Genomic DNA, 17,092 nt, shown 5'->3' with positions numbered 1-17,092 from the left:
ATTTTATCAATCCAAGGTTTGGATCGGCTTTTGGAAATACAACTATTGATTGACATCAATTCATAGGAGACCCTCTAATGTAAAGAACACATCCATAAGCAGAATGTTCATGATTAAAGAAGTGATGCAGATTCTTAATTCCTTTCATTTAATATCTTCCTCTAATGCAACTGGTCACAGAGGAAAGACTAGGAATTGATTTCACAAATCCACCAGGATTCAATTAAAATAAATGCAGTAGATTTGCATGATTTGACATGTGAAAATTACATAAATAGGCATCAAATTAATTTCTTACAGCTATATATGTATATTTCTAAAATGAAATGAATACACATGAGGATGTGTATGCAAGTTAGAGATATGCTTACAAGAATTTTGACTCCCTTTAGTAAGTAGATACAGAGTTGAAATAATACAAGTGTGACTTTCCAGGGGTTTACAGTGATAAACTAGGTCATTATATAATCAACTCATAGTTTTAAAGGAAAAGAGTGTCTTATGCCATCACAAGTGGTAATTTAAAATACATATTTACTTGTGGGTTTTGTGTAATATGAATCAATCTGAAGACATTTCTAGCAGCAATGTCATTGACTAACTTCAGACTGCCATCTAAATTCAACTGCAACAATGTCCTGTCAAATATTCTGCCTTTGGGGCAGCAGTGTTCATAATATATGTTCATAACTGTTTCACTACAAGGGTAAATTGCTGATTATAATTTCTGATTTTGATTATAAGCAGTTTTCTCAGGGAAGAAATGATATCTCCAAGAGCTGCTGGAAATAGGACAATTATACTTCATTACAGTCCAAAAAAATCTTTGGACAACTTTTCAGGAACACTTCTTCGTCAGTGTACTAATATAGCATCTTCTCTATTGAGATAGATCCGTAATAGTATCTTTAAATGAATAGAATATGTTCAAATAAGTGTTGGGAAGTTTTTCTACTGCTGTCATGAAGATTTTACATTATGATCCTAATTCAGTATATCTTAGTGAAGTAAGTCCTATAAGATTTGACAGAATATCCAGTGATATCTCAATCCTGTCCTCAGATTCTGTTTAAAAGACCAACACAAAGAAAGTTAAGTGCAACTGCATGTGTATCCATAAAAGCTTGATGTTATTCAGGCAACAGAGAGAACACTAACATTTTACTTAGTAGAATAACTCTTTATTCATGAATTTATAAATGTCCACCCTTCAACACATCTCTAAATTATTGTGTCTTGACACTACATAGGCCATAGATCTAGGGGAAAATCAAATGCTAATATTCCACTAAAGGAGTCTAGCAATAAAATGACTCCTAATGACATCACAGGTCATTGCTTTTATATTATGCTTTCCAGATTGTGTTTTGTGTTCTTTTTTTTTATTTTCTTACATGCCTGGGGGCATGGATGATCCTCAGTCTGGTAATATTCTAGACACTAAAGGGCTCTATCTAGCTGTGTCCTCATGAGATCAAAGCGTCAAAGCGCACCTTCCTGGCCTTTTTGAGAAATACACTAACTCCAAAGCTTCCATCTACAATACCATCAAGTCAATTTAATTATAGTTTACAACCTGTTATTGTCAAGAAAGATGAAGACCAAAATATCTACTGAATTTATTGTATCAAAACTAAAAGAATCAGCAATACAGTTAAAGAGCATCAATAAGAATTGTCACATTAGCAAGTCTGAGCATCCAGTTTTAGAAAGTCAGAACACTGACGGAGGCTCATGCAAGTACCCTTCCTGCAGCTTTAATTATCATCAAGCATTTCTCACATTCTTAATGAGGCTTCTGCCTATGTTTTGCAGTAACAAAGGGTGGACAAAGATTTGAATCCTCATTCCTGAATTCTCTGGCTCCCTATGAGCTCTAGATGCTGGCTCCACTCTCCCTTCTTGCTTTTAATTTAAATTGAGGACACAAACATATATGGATACCTGTTTTGTTTTGTTTATAAAGAAGCCAGAAATACAAACCGGGAAAAGATAACATCTTCAACAAATGGTACAAGTCAAGCTTGGTGCTTGCATGTAGAAGAATGCAAATAGATTCATATTTATCATCCTGCACAAAACTAGAGTCTAAGTGGATCAGAGAGCTCAACATAAAACCCAACACACTAAATCTGATAGAAGAGAAACTGAGGAATTTCCTTGAATTCATTGGCACAGGAGACAATTTCCTGAACAGAATACTGACAACACAGGCACTAAGATCAATAATTAATAAATAGGACCTCATAAAAAAGAAAAGCTTCTATAAAACAAAGGACACCATCAATAGTACAAAATGGCAGCCTAGAGAGTGGGGAAGGATTTTTACCAATGCCATAGCCAATAGAAAACTAATATCCAAAATATATAAAGAAATTAAGAAACTAGATATTATAAAACCAAATAATCAAATTAAAAACGAGGTACAGATCCAAACAGAGAATTCTCAATAGAGGAACTTCAAATTGTTAAGAAACACTTAGAGAAATGTGCAACACCCTTAGACATCTAGGGAATGCAAATCAAATCTATTTTGAGATTCCTTCTTATACCTGTCCGAATGGCTAAGATCAATAACACAAATGATAGTTTATGCTGGTGGGACTGCAAACTTGCACAGCCACTATGGAAATCAATATGGTAGTTTTTCAGAAAGTTGGGAATTGATCTACATCAAGACCCAGCTATACGACTCTTGGGTATATACCGAAAGGATACTTCATCTTACCACAAGGACACTTGCTCAACCATGTTCATTGCTTCTTTATTAATAATAACCAGAAAATACAAACAACTTAAATACCCCTCAATGGAAGAATGAATAAAGAAATGTGGTACATTTATAATGGAATATTACCTGTTGTTAAAAAATGACATCATGAAATTTACAGGCACGCAGATGGAACTAGAAAATAACAACCAGAGTAAGATAACCCAGACCCAGGAAGATAAATACGGTATTTATTTGCTTATAAGTAGATATTAGCCATGAAGTAAATTATGACCAAGCTATAATCTGTAGATCAAGGGAGGTTATTCAAAAGGGAGAGGTCTAGAGGGGAAGAATAAAACTTCCTTTGAGCAGGAAATAATAGATTTTACTGCCAACTGAGGACAAATAGGGATGCGAGGGCAGGTATAATGTTGGAGGGAGATGGAGTGAAGGGAGAGAATAGGGAGAGACAGCTGGAATGGGGGGGCACTTAGGGGGTGGATGGGAACCTAATGCAGTGGAACCTTCCTGGAATGTATGAAGGTGATTTTAATGAGGATTCTTAGTAACAGGGGATACAAAGTCTCAACTGGCCATCTTTTGTAGTCAGGCTATGCTTCTAGTGGTGGAAGTGGATTGAATTCAATTGCATTGTCGGCCAAGAGGAGTCTTATGAAAATCTCTAAACAACCCTGGCTATTGTTAAGTCAGAGGGTTGTTCTCTGCAACCTGAGATTAGGGCCTCTTTGATGAGGACAACACCCATACACTGAAAATGGAGAATTAGAACAGCTGCCTACATGGAGCTTTCACCTCCTGTTCTAGTGTTTTTGGTATATGAATATACTCTGCAGGCAACCAAAAGAGAATTGTGGACACCAACACAGCCATAAAACATTTGACCTACAATCTGTCCTACTTGCAAAATACACTAGGCAGTGGTAGCACTGAACTTGTGGGAGTAAGCAACCAATGTCTGATTTGACTAAAGGCTTACTCCACAAGGAGGAAACTATACCTGACACTGGTTGTGGAACCAAGAATCAGAGAATATATTGCCCACAGCCAGATATTATATGGAGAGAGAGTCTTAATAAGAGGTCTTCATCAAAGTCCTCCCCTTAGGGTTCAAAAAATCCTGCATAAGAGAAGGTGGAAAGACTGTAAGAACCAGAGAGGATGGAGGACACCAGCAGAACAAGGCCCTCTTAATCAATCAAGCAAGGTGCATATGAGCTCACAGAGACCAAAACCACAAGAACACGGCCTTTGTGGGTTTGCACCAGGTCCTCTGCATCTATACTATAGCTATGAGCTTAGTATTTTTCTTTTGTGTCTTCTCTTGGTATTCTCTTTCTCCTGTTGAGTTGCTATATTCAAGTTCAATATGATAGTGTTTGCTTCATTTTATCATATTTTTGTCATGCTTAGTTGTTACCTCTTAGAAGCCTTTTCTTTTCTGATGAAAGACTGAAAGGGAATGGATCTAGAGGGGAGGAAAGGTGAAGAAGAGTGGGAGGAATACAGGTATTGGAAATGGTAATCAGTATATAATGTATGAGAAAATAGTCTATTTTCAATAAAATGAAAAAAAGATGATGAAAAGGGAAACAATGACTTGTTTTAAAAAAGGCCATATAAATCAATTTTATTGCTTGGAAGTTTCTTTATGCTGGGTTATATAATAGCAGGAAAATATGAAATGTATTTTGAGAATGCAGAGTATAATGCACATTTAGACAATTTCTAAATCATGTCATTTTGCAAATTATGAATGCATAATATATTTCAGTCTGACAATTATGATTTAAACATTACAACAGAAAAGACAATAATGAATGCCATCAATGTAGCTGATATACTTCACCTCCCTGTGTAATAAGGAACTATATTTAGACAAAGAAACTGATTTTAAATGTGATTTTTGAGGATAAAATCACAGATAAATAATTTACACAGGCAAAAGATATTTTCTTCTCTTCCTGTGCAATTTACAGTTTAATTTAAACAATCACATACAAGCAAAATTATTAATGTGGGTCTTTCAAAGTGCAGATGTATAATTTCTGGATTATAATAGAGATACTTTTTATCTTCCTGAAAATAGAAAGAATAAATCAGTATGAATGCAATCCTTGGCTGAAAAACAAGCACATGATTGGTGAGAGTTGAAGATGAATATGAAATTTACCTAACAGGTTCATGTGTTGAACTTTGGTTGGTAGCTGGTATTACAATTTTAGGAGCTGTTCCTATTTGGAGGAAGTAGGTCACTGCGGATGTGTCCAGCAGGTGTTTATTTCTTCCTGTTCCTCTCTCTCAGTTTTCTGGTTGGCATGAGATGAGTAGCTTATCCCACCACATAGCTCTTCCCCGAGGCATCAATGTAGTACCAGAAATACAGAATCATTCCATCTACAAATAGTGAACTATCTACAAATACTAATATTCTACAAATGCTGAACTAAAATAAAGACACCACATTTTAAAGTTTTTCCTTAGTTATAAATGTCTGAATTTTATAACTAAGATAGTAATATCAGAGTGAAAGAAACATAATCTACATTGGCATAGTATCTTTTCTTATAGAAGGCTTTTGGAAGAGCAAAACTACTTTACTTCAAAATTAATTTATATATATATATATACATATATATATATACATACCCACAAAAATGCACATACTAGTACTGTACTGTGATGGTTAGCTTTAAATGTCAATTTGAAACAATCTATTGGTAGAGTCTCACTTGAGAAATTTTCTAGATCATATTGCTTGTTGGCAAGTCAGTGGGGCATTGTGGTGATTTTTACTTGACCCATCTTACTTTGGGTAGCACCATTCTCTAGGCCCTGGAGCTGTACAAGCCATGAAGAAAGCTTGGCCTGCAAAAAAGGAGGTGTCATGGGTACATTCACTTTTCTCCAGTCTTTAGTATGAATGTGGTATGATGTTTTGTCTCAAGGTCCTGTCTACATAGCATCCCCAAAATGATGGACAGCAACCCTTTCCTCTCCTATGTTGCTATTGGTAGCAGTATTTGTCATAGCAAAAGAAATGAGATTAGGACTGGTTGCAGGAAATGTGCTACATGACAGACTGTATGCTGTTTAAATGGGATCACAAATATTTTTTCTTAAACATCTGTCACTTCTTTATGGTAAAACTTTCAAATTCCTTTATTCTAACTTTTTGTTTGTTAACTCTTGTCATCTCCTGTGCAAAAGCCCAGCAATAAGCTTGAACTCTATGTTATCACAACTTGGTATCCTCTGTCAACCATCACTTCTCCCTATATACCACAACACTGTGGTAACAACCATGCTACTTTTAAGTTCATTGAGATCAGCCTTTTAGATCCCACATTTGAGTGAGAGCACCTAGCTCTCTCCTGTCTGTGCCTGAACTATTTATTTCTCTTAACAAGATCTCCAGTTGCACCATGATGTTGCCAATGACAGGACTGTCCTTTCATGGCTGAGTAGTATTCCATTGTATATACATTCCACAGTATCTATATTCACTTATTAGTAGATGCCCACATGGATTACTTACTTTTCTGGGCTACTGAGAACAATACTCCAGTAAACAAAGGTTGTTTCATGAATGGAAAGAATAAAAAACACTTATCTAATTCCCTTAATATCATCACTTAGCAATATGGGACGGTTTTGCTGGCTGTGTGTTTTTATTACTATAACCTACTACGCAAGTTGGTGCACTTTACCTGAGAAGAAGTTCATCTGGTTTAGAGTTTGGGATCTGGAAGTTCATTACTGGCCAATTTTAAGGTATTAAATGCCACATTGAAAGGAAACTTAATTTAAATGATCTTCAATTTAAATGATTCACCTTAACTATAACTTCATATTTGCTTCTATTGTCCGTGTTCTCTGAATGCAACACTGCATTTCATGTCTCCAGTTAAAAGAATGTTTCCTCCTCTAGAAGCCTGCTTCATCACACCCCTATTCACCTTCCTGTAGCCACTTCCTCATCTTTATGATTACATTCACAGAGAGTGAATAGTCAAGCAAGTACACATACTCAAGTATTTATTCTCCAGCTCTCACCTGTCATTTCCTCTCTGTCATATTGAATTGTTATAGTAAAGGACATCAATAGCTCGTGACAGAATGCTATAGAAAAAATAGAATATTGCAGGGAAAGTTGACCTATGAATTTAGTTTGCAGAATTTTACATATTTTAGTGCACTACCTAATATAAAACATGATGTGAATTTTGAAACAAATTAGGGGAAAAAAAAACAAATCTTTGAGAACACACTAGATAGGTCATTCTGTTCAAATTGATAGTGTAGAGACATCAGGAATGAGGGCATGGGCTTATCCTTGGAATCAACTGCTGTGGAGGGTTTTCATTTCCTCAAAAATGTTACAGGGTGTGATGTAGTCACCTTGGTAAACTTATCTAAGTGAAGGTTACTGAGATCTAAGATGCACTTTAGAATTTTACTGTAACCTGATTAAATGTGTATTAGTTGACAGTGACAAAATGCTTTATCTCTTTATTTGCAGTATAAACGCTATCTCTTTCAGAGAACAGGGTACTTCCTCAGGAGAAAGTGATGGAAGCTCTCACCCAACTTACTGTAGCCCTTTAAGTGTGTTTCTGGAATTGGATTCCATATTTTATGTTGTTCTTTGTAAATAGTACATAAAAGATATTGAGCAGGTCCACAAGTCCTTGGAGATAAAGAAAGCAGTCTCAACCTTAGAAATCTAAAGTAATCAATTGTTGCAAAGAACGAGATGAGAGAAAATGTCTTCTACATTCCCTGGAACTAATGCTTAGACATACGCTAAAAGAAACACAGTACCAGACAGGAAATAACCATCATAGAAAATTAAGTTTTGACTGTCATCATACCTGAAACTGCTGAAATTATTTCCTCTCTAAGATGCTGTTTCAGATGCTGAAAACATTGTTTGAATTAATGCCTGTGCTTTATGAGGGGGTAGTAGTGGAAAGCCAGTTAACTTATTCCAACACAGGAACAAGAAGCACAGGAGCTTTGTTATCTCACTAGATTGATGTTTGTCTCTCAACATCTTGTACTTACCTACTCGCCATATGAACATGTTTTTCCCTACCACCACTTAATCTGTCTCATATTTTAGCTCAAAAACACATAATTTTATTTTTAAAAACCCAGTAAAATATGAATGATAATATGCCATACCTTACTTTTTCTTATATGGCACAAAAATGATGAACTATGAACCTGGAGAAATGACAATCATATCTTCCTTCAGGGATCTGGACCAGGCTATGTTATTTTACAATGGCTGACACTCAGCATATGACCAAGTCTCCAAAACAATTACAGGGTTATTTCCACAATCCTTTCATCAAATAAGGGGACAAGTTAAAATCTAAAAGTTGCTGAATAATTTCTTTAGTAGTTTCAAAAATTAAAAGGCGACCATAGAGATTATCTAACTTAGCTTCCCACTTAAAATTTTAGCTCCATATAAACTCTTCATAGTACAAAACTCAAATACCTTAAGGGGCCAATTACTCAGTTTCTTTTTATGTAGCCCATTATATCAGGATCTCTGGTTGTAAAAATACATGTATTTCTCTAGAGCTTCCCATCAGTAGGAGGAGAGCTCAGGTCACAAAGAACGTTAGACCTCCTTCTGTCATTCTTCTTCCCCAGGCTGCACTTCGCCTCACTCATTCATGTGTCTGGTTTAGTTCATTTTCTTTGAATAAATATCATTTAACTATATACTTGCTAAAGAATGTTTCTGTGATGATTCCATTAAATCAAAGACATCCTTATCACTGGTATACTGTATAATGGCTATGCTGGATAGGCTGGATCTTTAAGTGCTCTCAAGACTCCTTTCTATCCCATCTCTTTTACATAGAAAGGGAGAGATGATTTAATGATAGTGTTGAACCTTCACATGGTATTAAGGTCTGAATACCAAGAAACATGACAGATATGATCATTCTCCTTGCCGTGTGAGAACATAAGAAGATAGTTGCTCCCAAACTGGAGAGTTTGTCCTCACCACATGCCAAGTCTGCTGCTGCCTCCATTTTGGAATTCTCGACCCCCAGAACTATGAGAATTCTTGATTGACAAACACCCCATCTATGGCCTTTACCTTCAGCATCTAGAGCACACTTCAATGCTATTTTTGTAGACCACTAACGCTGCATCTAACTGAATTTGCAATCAGTAGTAAGTGGGTGAGAAGCCTACCACAAACACGTCCTGCCACCTGAAACCCATTTGTGTTTCTCCATTCTTTCATTCAACTGAAGGCAGGCTTCTACACTCCACAGCTAATCAAAAGTTACAGGATTTTCTCTTCATCTACTCATTTGACTCAATCATAAACATTGGGTAATGTTATTTCTGACTACTGATTTGACTTTTTTCTCAACATTTCTGACTCTCCTTTGTTATATCACTTGCATACCCAGGAGACCATGGGAACTATGAACAGCTGAAATAACTTGAATTAAGCTTTGCTATTAGAGTTGTTTACTTTGGTGCCTCCAGGCTACAACACTGTAATAGCAAATCTAGGATGGTTTCTCTTGAAGACTCAGTCCAACGGCAGCTGTGTCTCCCGGCTCGGCTCCACCATGGAGTGTCAGCAGTGGCCAAACCGTTGCAGACTCTTCTTTCACTTCCCTCCAGATGATGTTTATTCAATTATAATACAAATTCAGTTTACACTTCACATTTCAAAAGGATCTGAGATGTTTTGGGTTGCGTGAAGATCTGAGATAACCACACAAAGCAACTGTATAAGAAGTGAAATACAATCAGGCATCATGTCAAGAATGGGACACATTCTCAATAGTTTTGTTCCGGTAGGGACTTGGAAGAATTGCAAAAACAATGACAGTGTCACACTGAGCTTGTTATGCACCATGAGGAATGAGAGAGACAACACTCACAGGCTCCAAAGATTTTAATAATTCACCACAGAAGTGGGTCACTGATTGATCAGGGCTGCAAGACAAGGACTCAGGAAACTTATTTCTCCTGACAGCCATGAACAGAGGCAGAAGTGGGATTTTTAAGCAGAAAAATCACAAACATTTGTTGCCAATTATAGTTACAATTTTCACCAATCAGGAGTTAGAGATTAGGGGATTCCTTGAGTATTCCATCATTGCTAACCTATATACAATGCAAGTCTTTCCGTCCAACCAATCAGATTCATTTGTTCCTTCTTTGGTCAGGAACAGTCATAATGTTTCTAAAACTAAAGATATATAATGACTATTTCTTTGGTTTACAGAAGAGGTTGGTCAGTTATTGGAACGTTCTCTAGCACTCCTAGGGCTTGAGAACTTGAACTTTATTTCACGCTGCAGTAAAATGGAGTCTGAAGTCAAAATGGCAGTACTCAGGCCAAGGGAGTTTAACCTGCACCCTTAAACAGAAGATAGGGAAGATGCTTAATGTAAACTCAGTGGGTCTTTATGTCTTCTCTGTGTCAGTTACTAACCAACCTTGAAGAGTCCAACAACTCTGTTGTACTTTGGTTTCTTAACCTTGGCATTAATTATAAATACCTCTATACCTCAGAATATTGGCCCAAAGAGAACAATATGTGGTAATGATAAACTCTACTTCAGTTTGCATGTATTTATGGGAAAGAAAATAGAAATAGCCAAGTATGATGATATTTTATTTGTGCTGAAATGTGATTTTATTTGTATGTTAATAAATAAAGTTGCCTGGGGGTCAGAGCTAAGAGCAAGCCATTTAGCAGAAGTCTGGCAGTGGTAGCATATGCTCTTAATCAGATCACATGGCAGGCAGAGTCTGTGTGTTCAAGGACATAGCCAGCTTGGAGACACAAGCCTTTAATCTCAATACCAACCATAGAGACCTGGAGGTCTGTATAGACAGGCAGTGACGAGGAGGTCATGTGGTTGGGTTTACAACCAATGAGAAGGCAGAACAGAAAGTCAAAAAACAATACAGACACACAGGAAGCAGGTATCTTTCTCAGGGGAAGGACAACAGTGACAGCGAGGGGTAAGAAGGCAGTCTTAGCTCTTGGCTGCTGCTCGATCTCTGGGCTTTTAACTCTGCATTTGGCTCTGTGTTTCTTATTTAATAAGACCATTCAGAATTACATATACAACTAAGAGTTCTTGTCACATGGTATACTCATATATATGTATATAAATTACACATAGATATGTGTTAAAGATTTTATTTTTAGTTTTAATTTCAATTATGTATATTTGTGTGTTTTAGTTAGGGTTTCTATGAAATACTACAACCAAAGAGTAAGTTGAGGAGGAAAGGGTTTATTTGTCTTACACTTCCATATCTTTTATCTTCAAAGGAAATCAGGACAAGAACTCAAACAGAGCAGGATCCTGGAAGCAGGAGCTGATTCAGAGGCCATGTAGGGGTGCTGCTTACTGGCTTGCTTCCCATAGCTTGCTCAGCCTGCTTTCATACAGAACCAGGACCACCAGTCAAAGATGATACTGTCCATAATGGGTTGGGCCCTCCCCCAATCAATCACCAATTAGGAAAATTGGTTACAGCTTACAGCTGGATCTTATGGAGGCATGATTTCAATTAAGCTTACATCCATTCAGATAACTCTAATTTGTGTGTCATGTTGACATAATATTATGCAGAATAGTATGTTTCTGTGCATATGAGTGCAATACCTACAGAAGCTAGAAGGCATGTGATGCTCTGGAACTGGAGTAATAGAAATTGTGAGCCAATTTTCATGGGAGTAGAACTCAGGCCTTCTGCAAGAGCAGCATGAATTCCTAACTGCTGAGCCATCCCTCTGCACTCTATGTGCAGAATTTTATATATCATTCATCTCTATGCCAAACATCTCCTGATAGCTTTTTGATGTGAGTGTGTGTGTGTGTGTGTGTGTGTGTGTGTGTGTGTGTGTGTGTGTAGCCATAGACTTGCACAGTATATTTGAGAGTTAGGAACTTACACACACACACACACACACACACACACACACACACACACACTGCTCTGAATGAAATTGTACATTGTAGGGTCAAATATGTGTTTATAATTTGGAGGAAAAGGAAAATATAATTTCATATCCCAATCTATTTTTTTTACACAACATTTACCTTCAAAATACAAATTGCAGCATGTAGCCATCTACTGCTCACTTCTCATTGATACTTTCAGAAGCATCTTCTTCTGTCTGATTTGATTTCACAGCCTGGCTCACACAGGAGGATGCTGTGCCTTGAGGAAGGCAGCTCTAAATGTGAAACTTCCTGAAAGGAAAAAACGAACATGCATGTCACAAAGGCAGAGAATAGAGTTACATCTACAAGTTTCATAAAGAAAGTGTGGTATGTTCTGTTTCCCATCTGTTTGGGAAGCCGGCAGCCACAGCCAGAAGAAGATGTCTAAGGTATAGTCAAGCTAAGGAAGAGACTAAGGCTGGCCTGTTGATATTTAATTTGCATGTATGACTGCTGTTAATAACAAGCAGCCAGGCAAGGTGGTACACTTGTAATCAACAGCACTTAGGGGCAGAGGGAAGAGAATGCAGAATTCACATCCAGCCTCACCTACAAGATCTTGTCCTAAAAGAAAATCACTCAACACATCAAAACAAAACAAAATAGCATAATTTTGAGCAAATTATTTAATTTCCTTGCTTCTGTATTGGCGACTCTGAGGAGATACATCAGGGTAATTGTGAGGTCAAAGTAAAATTATGTAGGCAAATCTAGCTGGAAGGAGCTGTTTTCCAATGAACACAGACATAATTATTTTAATTAATGGCATTTATTTTCTCACATGATAAACTTCTATTTGCTCCATACAAAATAATAGATATTTTATAATTAAAAAAGTTGCCCAATGTCTGTCCAGAAGGCACACTGCTGTGATATCCTAATTATCAACTAAGCAACAGAAAGAGTTCAGTCTCTTATGCAAAAACAGAACAAGATAAAGAACAGTGAAACAATTTCATTTGCTGTGGTATTATTAAATTTTGCTTTGAACATGTAAATTTTCATAAGCACACCTTTAATATTTAGATGTATGCTGTGGATATCACTATGTATAAATAAAATGCTGATTGGCCAGTAGCCAGGCAGGAAGTATAGGTGGGACAAGCAGAGAAGAGAATTCTGGGAAGTGGAAGGCTGAGGCAGAGAGATGCTGCCACTGCCATGAGAAAATGTTAAGATATCAGTAAGCCACAAGCCACATGGCAACTTATAGATAAATAGAAATGGGTTGATTTAAGAAATAAGAACAGTTAACTGTTGTGCCCAGATCACAACCCCAGAGAGACCACCAAGGAGGAGCATACCAGAATGCAAAAGCAAGATTTTAATTCGGGATATCCACAATCAATAGAAGCCTAGGCAGGGATTTCGCCCAACACACCCAATGCAGTGGAGGCTGGAGGAAGTGCCCGTCTCTCTGCAAGCTCAGGTTTAAAGGCAAAACCACAATGTTACATCATTTAGGGGTGCTAGTACAATTCTGATTGGCTTGTGTCTAGGCATTCCAGAAATCACGATTCAATTTTCCTTCTAAGGAGGTGGTTGCCTGTCAGCATTTCTCATTGACTGGCCCCAGATGGGGACATCTGGTGATAACACAGTTACTATAGTTACTATGGAGACTAGGGTTGGGACATTCTATAGTCAAATACTTACCTAGGGAACCAGGGAGAGGACATTCCATAGTCCGCAGTCGTTACCTCCTGTCTACCTTGTGATTCTGTACTTTTGCACTTTCTGGTTTCTGGAATCTGGACTGACTGGTTTCAGTAATTCATGGTCTATTCCAGTAACTCATGGCCTGTTCCAGTAACTCATGGCCTCTACCTAAAAGGAGAAATCTTAGGCCTTAATTTTAGGGTAAAAGCATTTTGGTGTTATTTTGGTTCCACATTAACAAGAAGCCTGCCACAGCCATACAGTTTATAAGTAATATAAGTCTCTGTGTGTTTACTCGATTGAGTCTGAGCAGCTGTGAGGATGGTGGGTGAGAGAGATTTGTCCTGACCATGGGCCAGGCAGGACCAGGAAAACTCTAGCTACAAATGGTGCCCAATGGCCCGAGTTTCCACCTTAAACCTGAGAATATTTAATAAGCAATTCTAAACAGAGCCAAAACCAGGTTCCTGCTTCATGTCTCATACAGGTGGCTAGATGCCACAACATGGGGGTATGAGCTTTTTTATGGTGGGTTTGTGGCATGCAGGCTTGACATACCCTGTGTTACACAGAGGTGGCCCCAAGCTGTGTACTATGCTGTGGGTTGGATATAGTTTTTGCTAATTAAAAAAAAAAAAAGAGGTTTCTGGGCTACATCCTGAGACCCACTGTTTCTACGTGTGGATGGCTCCCAGAGCTGGTGGTAAATGTACAACCGCCATGTTGGGAAGCTGAGGAGTGCGGAACCATCAGCCATTGCACCTTTTCAGTCTTTGAATGCTTCAGTTTAAAGCAATAGGTTCACAATAAGACAGATTCAAGCCGGGAGTTGATGACACACGCCTTTAATCCCAGCACTCAGAAGGCAGAGGCAGGTGGATCTGTGAGATCAAAGACAGCCTGGGCTACTGAGTGAGTTCCAGGAAAAGTACAAATACACACAGAGAAACCCTGTCTCAGGAAAAAAAAAAAAAAGCCCAGTGGTGGTGGCACACGCCTTTAAACCCAGCACTCAAGAAGCAGAGCCAGGCAAATCTCTGTGAGTTCCAGCCTAGTCTACAGAGTGAGATCCAGGATAGGTACCAAAACTACACAGAGAAACCCTGTCTCAAAAAACCAAAACCAAAACAAACAAAACAAAAAAAACAAAGACAGATTCAGATGGAATAGTTTACAATGTGTGTAAAATATATGTAGGCTTGAAAAAGACAAAAAAAAAAGGAATATATACAGTTATATAAAGAAATACATAGTTTTAAAAAATAAAGTCTTTAAAGAAACAGTAAAATTAATATAAAAAATAAGCCATGTAAAGATGGATATCACACACAGAATCTGGATTATGTTGTCTTCGATATTCTTAACTGCAGAAAAACATCTGATTGTAAAAGCTGTTAAGTTAAGCCAATATGTATATTTTAAAGATACCTTGACTTCAAAATTTGGATCTAAGGATATGTTGCTTTGGAAAGGAGGCTCTGCTTTTGTTTCCACAGAAAGTCAGAGGCTATGGATTTGTTCCAGATTAAGATATATCAGGTTTGACCAGCCAAGACCCCCTGAAAGGTCTCCAATGACACCATGGCCTAGATGATCCAAGCAACTGGATCCACGGTTTCAAGGCAACTGGCTCAGATAATACAGCCTCGTGGCCTACTCCATAATCCTAGAAATTTCTTTGTGTCACCATAAGATACAGCGCCACCATCCAGCAGGAAGTAGTAAATTAAGCTATGCCCAAATTCCCAAATATACTAAGCTGGCTTTGGAGATGGAATTGGCTCACTCCTTTTCTAAACCTAAGCATATTACTAAAAGAAAAGGTTAAGAGATTCTTGTGTCCCATATCAGAAGAGCCCTCTGGTGGAGAAACAGAGAAAAACCAATATTTTTATTTAAACCAGGTTGATTATAAATACAATCTCTTTCTAAAGAAGAAAGGGAGATAGTATAGACAACTATAGGATGAAAGTATAAATTAATGAACTTTTAAAGAGCAACAACTTGTTTAGAAATGTTTCACATTGCTATGGATTTTAGTTTATTGCAAGTTTAAACTTAAGTTTATTATAAAATATATATATATATATATATATATATATATATATATATACTCTCGTTTGAGGTATTATGTTTATATAACTCAATTAGATTGTAATGGATAGTTAAAAATACAGATTAATAGTCTTCTGTGATAGTCAAACTTGTACCATGTTAGTTAAGTTTTGTAGGTATATATAGACATATTTCAGATAGATAGGTAATCTTCAAACAGTTCAAAGACCTACAGAATATGGCATTTAAAAATATTTTTAAAAATGTAGACTTTCTGGACAGTGAGACATGTCTGCTCCTGGCAGCACTGATTTACTTCAGAGAGGAGGATGGGCATCAAAGACACACTATATGGAGTTTATCTTCTTCTTGTCAAAAATAGCCATTTGGGCAAGAAACTGTTCTTGCCTGGACTGTTTGATTGACTGGACATGCAAGACCCATAGGAAGGTGACCACTGAACTTTGCTTGGCAAAATGGTCCTTCAGGTTCCTGTTTCACAGAGGAAACTGCCAGGCATTCTACAGAACACAGAGAGAAGTAATTGAGAGACTCTAGGCCTGTAGCTGAAGACAGATGCCCCAACGTTACAGAAGAACTTTGGATGACTATCTAGGCTGCCAGCTGTCTCTGTCTATTCTTGTAAGACTCCCGAAAGTTGCTTGCATCCATCTCCCATTTCTCGGGTAATATTAAATACTTCTGAGGTCTTTGATGTAGCTGAAGACTAGATAGTTATAATTTCCTTAGTTATGATAAAATATAAATTAGATATGCAACCTTAGACTCACAAATATAGGATAGATAGGATATCTTCTTTAATTTTGCCAAATACAAATAGACTAGGTATTGTAACTGTAATTTTTGCTTGATAATTGTTCTGTTATATGTAATTTTACTATATGAAAGTTAAAACCTTCCTTTAAAAAAACAGAAAAGGGGAAGTGCTGTGGATATCACTCTGTATAAATAAAATGCTGATTGGCCAGTAGCCAGGCAGGAATTATAGGTGGGACAAGCAGAGAAGAGAATTCTGGGAAGTGGAAGGCTGAGGTTGAGAGATGCTGCCAGTCACCGCCATGAGAAAATGTTAAGATACCGGTAAGCCACGAGCCACGTGGCAACTTACAGATTAATAGAAATGGCTTGATTTAAGATATAAGAACAGTTAACAAGAAGCCTGCCACAGCAATACAGTTTATAAGTAATATAAGTCTCTGTGTGCTGGGTCTGAGCAGTTGCAGAACTGGTGGCTGAGAGAGATTTGTCTTGACTGTGGGCCAGGCAGGACCAAGAAAACTCTAGGTACAGATATACTCTAGTTTTAATGAGAATCATTTCCATATAAAATCGATTATTTTTTTATTAACATTATATTTCCAGGTTTTGATGTGCTGGAACATCAAACCATACATTGCTAAAGGAAATGGGGAATTTCTAGTCATCATCTACTCTTTTGGAACTTCATAGTTCCAACTTAATAGTCTAATTCACTAGACAACGTTAACAACCATGGAAAAGGCCTATTAAGTCAACAGTTCCAGACTTCTGAGGTAAATACATTAGTAAAATATGTTACTTTTTCATTAATAATGATGGTTTGGGTCTAGAAATACCTTCTTTAGAAGAT

This window comes from Peromyscus leucopus, chromosome 1, assembly GCF_004664715.2.
Source record: "Peromyscus leucopus breed LL Stock chromosome 1, UCI_PerLeu_2.1, whole genome shotgun sequence".
Classification (NCBI taxonomy): domain Eukaryota; kingdom Metazoa; phylum Chordata; class Mammalia; order Rodentia; family Cricetidae; genus Peromyscus; species Peromyscus leucopus.
Note: the sequence above shows the minus strand (reverse complement) of the source record.